Below are 8,333 nucleotides of genomic sequence, written 5' to 3'. Positions count from 1 at the left end.
AAACTAATTGAACTGGTCAAACTGGTCAAAAAATGGGTAAAAGAACTGGTCAAACTGGCAATTAACCGGTAAATTAATTGAACCGAAAAGATTTCGGGTTTTTACAAAAACAAACTGAAAACACCCTCCCCTTTCTCTAACCCTAAACCCACTCATCATCATCAAAAGTTGTCATTACCCAGCCGGCCATCCCCCACCATCGCCGAAAGAAAGTGGAGGCGGAAGCTACATTTAATTGCATGCGTGGGTCAGGAATCAAAGCTGATTGTCTAGCATACTCAGTTAAAAAGGCTATGACGTTGTATAAGGAAATGATGATGGCCTCTATGAGGTGATGGTGAAAGTGCTCGTGAGAGAAAACATGTGGGATGTTGTTGAATGCTTGAGAGGTCATGCTCAGACGATAAAATGATGACTGAAGCACTCATCATTAGCTTGAAGCAGCCTTGGAGGAGTGCAGAAGTAAAGGAGGAATCGGTTTCCGTTTATCCAGAAGTTGTACAATGTATGAATCTGTGATTCAGGAATGCATGCAGAATGAAGTCCATCTGAATTTCTCTACCAAGGTATGGGATTACCCGAGACGGGCCACCACTTGTTGTTCACAATCCCGGTTCAATGAAAGTTATTAGCATGTATCGAAAGAGAAGGTCCATTCCGCCTTCTGTAAAGAACTATGACTCTTTAATTCGAGATCATGCAGTCAGTCTCCTTGGCAGTTTCTGTTCAGCAATGGTTAAATACCCTGCTTGATAAAGAAAGATCCTAATGAGAAAAGAGTAGTCTCACGTAATCAAGATCCCAAGTTAGATAATAAACAGTTTAAAATCAATGATGATATATCTCTTGATGGTGATGACTCTGATGATGGACTCAAGTTGTAGGTTGTCACAGCAATGAAAATGGGATCCCATCTGAGAGTCTACCTGCTGACATGGACGTTGAGAAGGAAACAGAGAAAGCTTTCGCCACTGAAGTGAATGAGGTTTTAGCTTCGTGCGATGATAAGGATAAATAACACAATTTAGATAAAGACTGTAAAGAATATGCAATGGATGTGGATCCCCCAGTCTTAGATGTCTCATCGGAAACAGCGACTGCGAAACCCATCAGAATGGGTTCAATGATGTTCCTGGAGTAATTTCTTGCAGCTATAACATCCCTTTGATATATCCATGGATATTGACCTACAGGTTGCTGTCGAGAAACCAACTCTTGGTACAATTGAACCAAAAGTACAATCAAAGAGGATGCCAAATTGGGTTCAAATACAATGAAAAGAACATGAATTCAAATTCATCTATTCTTGACGGCTATTGTATGATCATATTTGAGGTTATCAGCCTAAAGTGTCAATGGCAATTAGTTGTATTCACAAAACTGTATCAGGATTCAGGACGAATTGCTGATGTGATCGTATCGAGTGGTAGATAATAGTTACAAATAAATTGGGGATTTCTTCGGATTCTCTCCTTCCGAACAACTACTAGAGGGTAAGCATGAAATTGTTTTTATTCTTCTTATTACCAAATAATAAGAGTTTGTTCTGTTTAACTTAGCTAATTTTTTTTGTGGTGCTTCATATATACTGTAAATTTGAAGTCTGCTTATGTTATACGGAGTTCACATCCAATTAACCAACATATTCTGATCTGTCTAGGAGGAAAAAGAAAAATCTCCGGATTGCTTCATTCTTTTGTTCCCTTAATTGTATGGAAGCAAAGAATTTATAACCTTACTAATGTCGCATGGTTTAAATTGTAAACACGGTGGCGGTCGTGATTGTGGTGGTGGTTGCACTACGATGAAGGAATTGTGGGGAAAATGTGTAACAGCCACAATTGGCTCTATGATGCCCATATGGTGGACACTGCAGAAACATTGTAATAACTACTAATTGATTAGCCTGTTATTTCTTAGGGTTTTTATTATATCAAAGTATGTCTTGCACATAACGAAAATTTAAAGAAAGTTAACTTCATATGAAATTGATAGCTGAAGGTTGATAAATAATAATTTAATTAAATTTATTAAATTTTTTAATAATTTTCAACTATTAATTTTATATGAAATTAATTACATTTGAATTTCTACCATTATACATTGGTGTGGACTGAGTGGTTAATTCTCTTTATTATATTGGTGTTTAGTGCATGTTTGGGCGCTATTATTTTGTTAAAAAAAGATCTTTTTTCAATGAAAAAAGATCTTTTTTTTATTTTTTAACGTGTTTGGCAAATTTCTAGTAGTAAAAGTAAAAGCACTAGTAAAATTAAAAAAAGATCTTTTTTGAGAAGCTGTAATTTACATCTTTTTTTAAAAGATCTTTTTTCCTTAAAAAAAGATGTTTTTCATGTAATAAATGAACAAAAAAGTACTTTTATACTATTATACCCAAACATAATTGATAGATAAAAAGATCTTTTTACATGAGATATCCAAACATAAAATTATTTTTACTTTTCTATAAGATCTTTTAAAAAAAGATAACTCAAAAAAAAATCTTTTTTTAAAAGCTCACCAAAAAATATGAAAGAAAGTGGCAACCTACATAAGCAAATATTGTCGTAGTTGTATTAAAATATTTTAAAAAAAACCCTAGCAGAGAAAGAGTACGTACTCCGTACTCAAAGAGAATGAGAGAAGGAGAAAGCGGGGGCGAGCGGTTGAGGGTGAAACACGGTGAGGAAGATGGCCATGCCATCGGAAGAGATAAGGGGGAGAGCGTGGGTGGGTGTGTATCCGGTGTTAAGGAGGGTTCTTCTCGAGAGGGGTTAGGAAAGCCATCCAAGGTTTCTTTTAGAGATAAAGTCATTGGTGCAGAAAAGTCTACGGCCTTTGCATTAGTAGGGTCTTTATCTGGGGATGGTATCGCGACGGTGACAGGTAAGCAGGGTGATTCTCGTCCACCAAGTGTCAGTTTTACCAAGGAGACAAAGAGCTGTCTAGCTGAACCTTATAAGGAAGCCATCGTGATCAAGGTGCTGGATAAGTATTATGGCTACACGGCTCTCATGCATAAGCTCCGGATAGTATGGCGCATCAAAGGAGGGTTTGATTTGTTGGATGTGGGATTTGGATATTTTTTGGTTAAATTTGACATTGCTGGGGATCGTGAGAAAGTCATTCTTGGTGGCCCGTGGTTGATAGACGGTCACTATGTTGCAGTAAAGCCATGGGATGTGGATTTTAGGCCATACGAAAAATCCTTTGGATCAACGCTGGTATGGATTCGAGTCTCGGGACTTCCAATTTGGTGCTACCAGGAACAAGCAATGCTGCGAATTGCTTCTGCAATTGGGATTCCGGTGAAAGTAGATTTGGCTACTAAGCTTGCAGAAAGAGGAAAATATGCCCGAGCTTGTGTTCAAATTAATCTTGAGTTGCCTGTAATCAAACATATTATAGTGGAGGGTGTGACTTATGAAGTGGAGTACGAGAGTTTACATTTGATTTGCGCTACTTGTGCACGGTATGGGCATGATAAATCGTTGTGCATGGAGAAGGAGTCCTTGGAAGGAAACATAAATTCCTTTGGTGATGGAAAAAATAATGAAGCCCCAACACTAGTGCCACACAACAATCATGAGATTCAAAAAGAGGCTGAATCAGAAGCTCGTGATTTAGGTGAGAAATTAGGAGTTGTTAAAGGGAAGGATGTGGTTACGGAATCATTGGCTCCTCACGTGCCTGATGGTCTTGTTAATGAGGCATGCATGGATGATGGAGAGGGCTGGCAACAAGTGCTGCGTAAGAAAAAATTTACAATGGGCCAGTCATCAGGTTTGAAGGACCAAGATGGAAAGCAGCCCAAGTTTGGTTCGAGAAGGGTTCCAAGGCCCAATTTGCATGGTGATGGAGGCAAATCAACTGGCATTAGGATGGGGAAGCAAGAAAAACATGAAATTGCGCCATTTCCATCGCGCAGAACTCCTGCACGTCGTGGAATTTCTCTACGGAAGCGTCCTCGGCCTTCCTCCTTGCAGAACTCGCCAGTTGATAAAAATGGTGGCACAACGGAGGAAACCTTAGTAGATGGAAGCATGGCAAGTGCAGTGTCAGGGGGTCCAAAGGTGGCAATTATTGAGGATCAGAGTGTGCTAGTACCGCAGGACAAACCACCTATTGAGGTTGGTGATTCTGTTTAGAGTTTATGTTCTTATTTATTCTGTCCCTATTATTTATGGATAGTTTAAATATGATTGTTTGGAATATTAGGGGTGCTTCTAATAAGTTATCCCGGGTGCATTGTAAGGAACTTGTTAGGAAATTTAGACCTGTTTTCTTTATTGTGGTTGAAAATCACTCCCCTTTTCAGCATTTAAAATTATTTTGGGAAAGGTAGGGGTATCACTCTGTTGGTATAGTAGAGGCAGGGGGGCATAAGGGAGGTATTTGGTTTCTATCCTCTATGAAGGGTGTTTGTTGTAAGTTCATTGATGCTTTTGATCAGGGTGTTACTGTTGAGGTTCACTTTGATAATTTAATTTGGAGGTGTAGTGGTATTTATGGCAGTCCTCAATTTAATAAAAGGGTTCTCCTTTGGGATTATCTTGTTGCACAATTCATGGTTTTTCAAGGACCTTGGATTGTTCTTGGTGATTTTAATGAAGTCAAATTTTCTCATGAATCTAAGGGAGAAAGCTTATGACAGAGTTGACTGGAGGTTTTTAGCTCATACCCTTAAGAGTTTTGGTTTTCCTATTCCTACACTTAATTTGATTATGAATTGTGTCACTGCTTCTTCCTTATCTATTCTTTGGAATGGGAGTCGTCTGAATGGCTCTACTCCTAGCCAAGGTCTTAGACAAGGAGACCCTATGTCACCCTATCTTTTTGTGTTGTGTATGGAGCGACTGGCATGCTTTATTAGTCATCAGGTTGATTTGGGCTTGTGGGAGCCGGTTGCTATTTCTAGAGGGGGACCAAGAATATCCCATTTAATGTTTGCGGATGACTTGCTTCTATTCTGTAAAGCTACAAAGAGACAAGTGCAAAATGTGATGTTGGTTTTAGAGACTTTTTGCAAAGCATCTGGGATGAAGTTAACTAATGAGATGGATTATGTCCACATTTCTGATTCGAATCTCCGGATACAGGATATTTGGTCGGTTGGTAGGTGGCATTTGGATACTCTTTATTCTCCTTTATCTCAAAATCTGAAAGATAATATTCTCTCTTACAATCCAGATGAACAAGCAGGTCCGGAAGTGGGCGCTGCCAAAGTCTATGACTCACGCAATGGTTACTTGTGGTTGTGTAAGCAGCTGTTTGGTTGGGAGGAGAGGGAGAATTGGCTTTGGCTTTGGCGTCAGCTTGTTCCGGAAAAGCATAAGTTTTTGGCTTGGTTGTGTCTTAAGGATGCTCTTCCTACTGCAAGTTTTCGCTTTAGAAGAGGGATGTCGTCATCGGATAGGTGTCCAAGATGTCTTTCTAGCCAGGAATCGGTTATACATTGTATTCGAGATTGTCCAAAAGCTCAGCTTGTCTGGCATAGGTTGGATATTTCTTAAAAATAGTATTCTCATTGTAAAATACATGTGCGAGTTACATTTCTTAATGTCTAGTTGCTAGTTGCTAGTTGCTAGTTGCCACCTCACTCACATAAACACATTCCTAGTTTGTCTAGTACCAATAATATAATAGCATCAATTTGAAGCAAAATATATTTTAATATAATAAATATCTCAAAAAGAATTTTCTACATCAATCGATGACTAAAAAAGACTAAAGATCTTTCTCTCTTCTTGTATTTGTGTCTGATTACAAAGTCCATATTTACAAAAAAAAAAAAAAAAATTCTAAAGTATGCAAAACCTATGATTAACAACGGTCGCACATGCGAAGCTTATACCAATCTAGCAGTTAATTAAATTTTTCATCACTTCAATAAATAATGGGGACACACTATTAAAACATAAAAATTATTAAAAAAAATAGTAATAAATAATTTACTCTTTGTATAAATGATAAGAACATGTAAGTTCAAGTATCGAAAAATGCACATATATATATCGAGAGGAAAAATAATCTCAAGTAACAATTTTCTAAAATTATAAGAGCAATAATGTTCCTCAGGATTTTATTTATTTATTATTTTTTAAAATACATATGGGAAAAGAAAGAAAAGGTACCATTTTAGCAGGAGACAAAACGAAACAGTCAGATGGGAACTACTAAAAACTCAGTTTCTAATAATTTCACTTTCACTTTCCAAAAGCTTTAGACATGTCATTCCTTCCACGAAACATTCAACAATTGTCATAGTGTAACTACCAATATTGGAGATTGGTGTTTTTTCTACTTCTTTTCTTTTACAATAATAATAGCAATTAAAGAAAAAAGAAACATAGAGATATAGAATAGCAGTCTACTAATTTCCAAACACTCTGATCTCTTCACTCTTCAGTCTCATAATAAAAGGAGCTCATGTGACTTGAAGTAAGTTTATTGGCTTATACTTGATCTATAAGTCAACCATGATCTTGTATTGTTGTATCTCAATTCTGAGCCAAACAAAACATCTTCAATATCAATATTATCCATCTAAAAGTGACATACTATTACATATACAGAACATATGTATGTAACATATTTTTGCTTTGGATAGAATATTTTAAAGAAGGAATATACTTTTTGAGAATTTTAATAATTTTTAAAAATATTATATTTGGATACTTAATTAGAAATATTTTCAAATGTAAAATTTTTTTAAAAAGAACTTCAACTATTAAAAATAAGACATTTTAATTTCTACTTATAATAAAGAAATTTTAATTAGGCTTGATTTTGTGTCTATAATAAAGAAATTTTAATTGTATTGATTAGTGTTTTGTAGCTTAGCTTATATTTGTTGAATAAAATTATGTTACTTTTGAATTTCTAGAAGTTTTTATTTCTTTTATTTATTTGTTCAGTAATTCACTTTTCTGTTGGGATTGTTGTAAATTTATAATGATTCCAAAAAAAAAAATTTCAATTCATATCCTAATATTTTTTTGTCATAAAAAAATTTAAGCACTCTTATTGGTTTTTCGAAAAACCAATTCATGCATTATTTATTATTTTTAATAGAGTTCAATAAACAAATATTGATTTATTCCAAACAAATATACTATGAAGTACCAACGCACTATTAGAAAAAGGCAGGTACACAAATGTGCTTGATATGAACTCTTACTTGGGTGGATTTGCAGCTGCACTTGTTGATGATCCTGTTTGGGTCATGTTTGGGTCATGAATGTTGTTCCTGTTGAGGCTGAAATTAACACTCTTGGTGCCATTTATGAACGTGGATTGATCGATAATAACCTAATATATTTACCGACAACTATTAAATATTAGTTGTCTTATACTTTGTTACTAAAAGATTTTAGCGATAATTATATAATTTTCGATAAAGATATATTTAATGACCGACCAAGGTATATAATTATTGTTATAACATATAATAATGACGATAAATATGTAATTGTCACAAAAACATACGTTAAATAAAATATATAATAGCCATTATGTTATTACCACCAAAAATATATTACTATAAAGTAATTTTTATTTTAGTGACATTTGACGAATTTTAATTTTGAACTAGACATCTTTATTTAATTAACATACATATTTTTCTATCTATGGTGAATTCCATTTCACCCTTTTACCCTTATCTAGTAACTATTTGTTAACATGTATTAGGTTCTTGATTTTGAACATGTATGGACAACTATATGCCATTAATTTTGATTTGTTCTATTATAAGATAATGATAAAAATACAGAAACAAATTAAAGGACAAAACACAAAAGCAAAAGGATACGGTAAAGAAAGATACTGTATTATACTTGCAAGTTGCCACTATCATCACCCATCCACCATGCAATTGTTTCCCCATCCTTAACATACAAGTCACAAAATCCAAAACATTACCAAATTCTATTATTCATGACCAAGGCATAGTTTTCTGTATGTTATTTCAATAATACGAAAATTTGTGCTTGACTTCTATTTTTATTTAATTATTTAATANTCTCTCTCTCTCTCTCTCTCTCTCTAGTAGACTAGTAGAACTGTAGTAGAAGTGAACTAGTGTTAGTGAAGAAAAGCATAGAACAAAAATGGCCAACAATACTAATAACTTCAAAAGCTTATTCCACAACTTCACTTCCAAAAGACAATACAATAAGACCTTATTACCATTCACCAATTTTTACTTCATCACTTTCTCCATCGTCCTCTGCTCCCTCTTCTACCTCTTCGGCCTCTGGACCCACCACCGTCCCTACTCCGCCGCCACATGTTTCCAGCCTTCCACCAACACCACCACCACCACCACCAGT

Source organism: Arachis ipaensis, chromosome B03, assembly GCF_000816755.2.
Source record: "Arachis ipaensis cultivar K30076 chromosome B03, Araip1.1, whole genome shotgun sequence".
Taxonomy (NCBI): Eukaryota; Viridiplantae; Streptophyta; class Magnoliopsida; order Fabales; family Fabaceae; genus Arachis; species Arachis ipaensis.
This window is presented reverse-complemented; position numbering follows the sequence as displayed.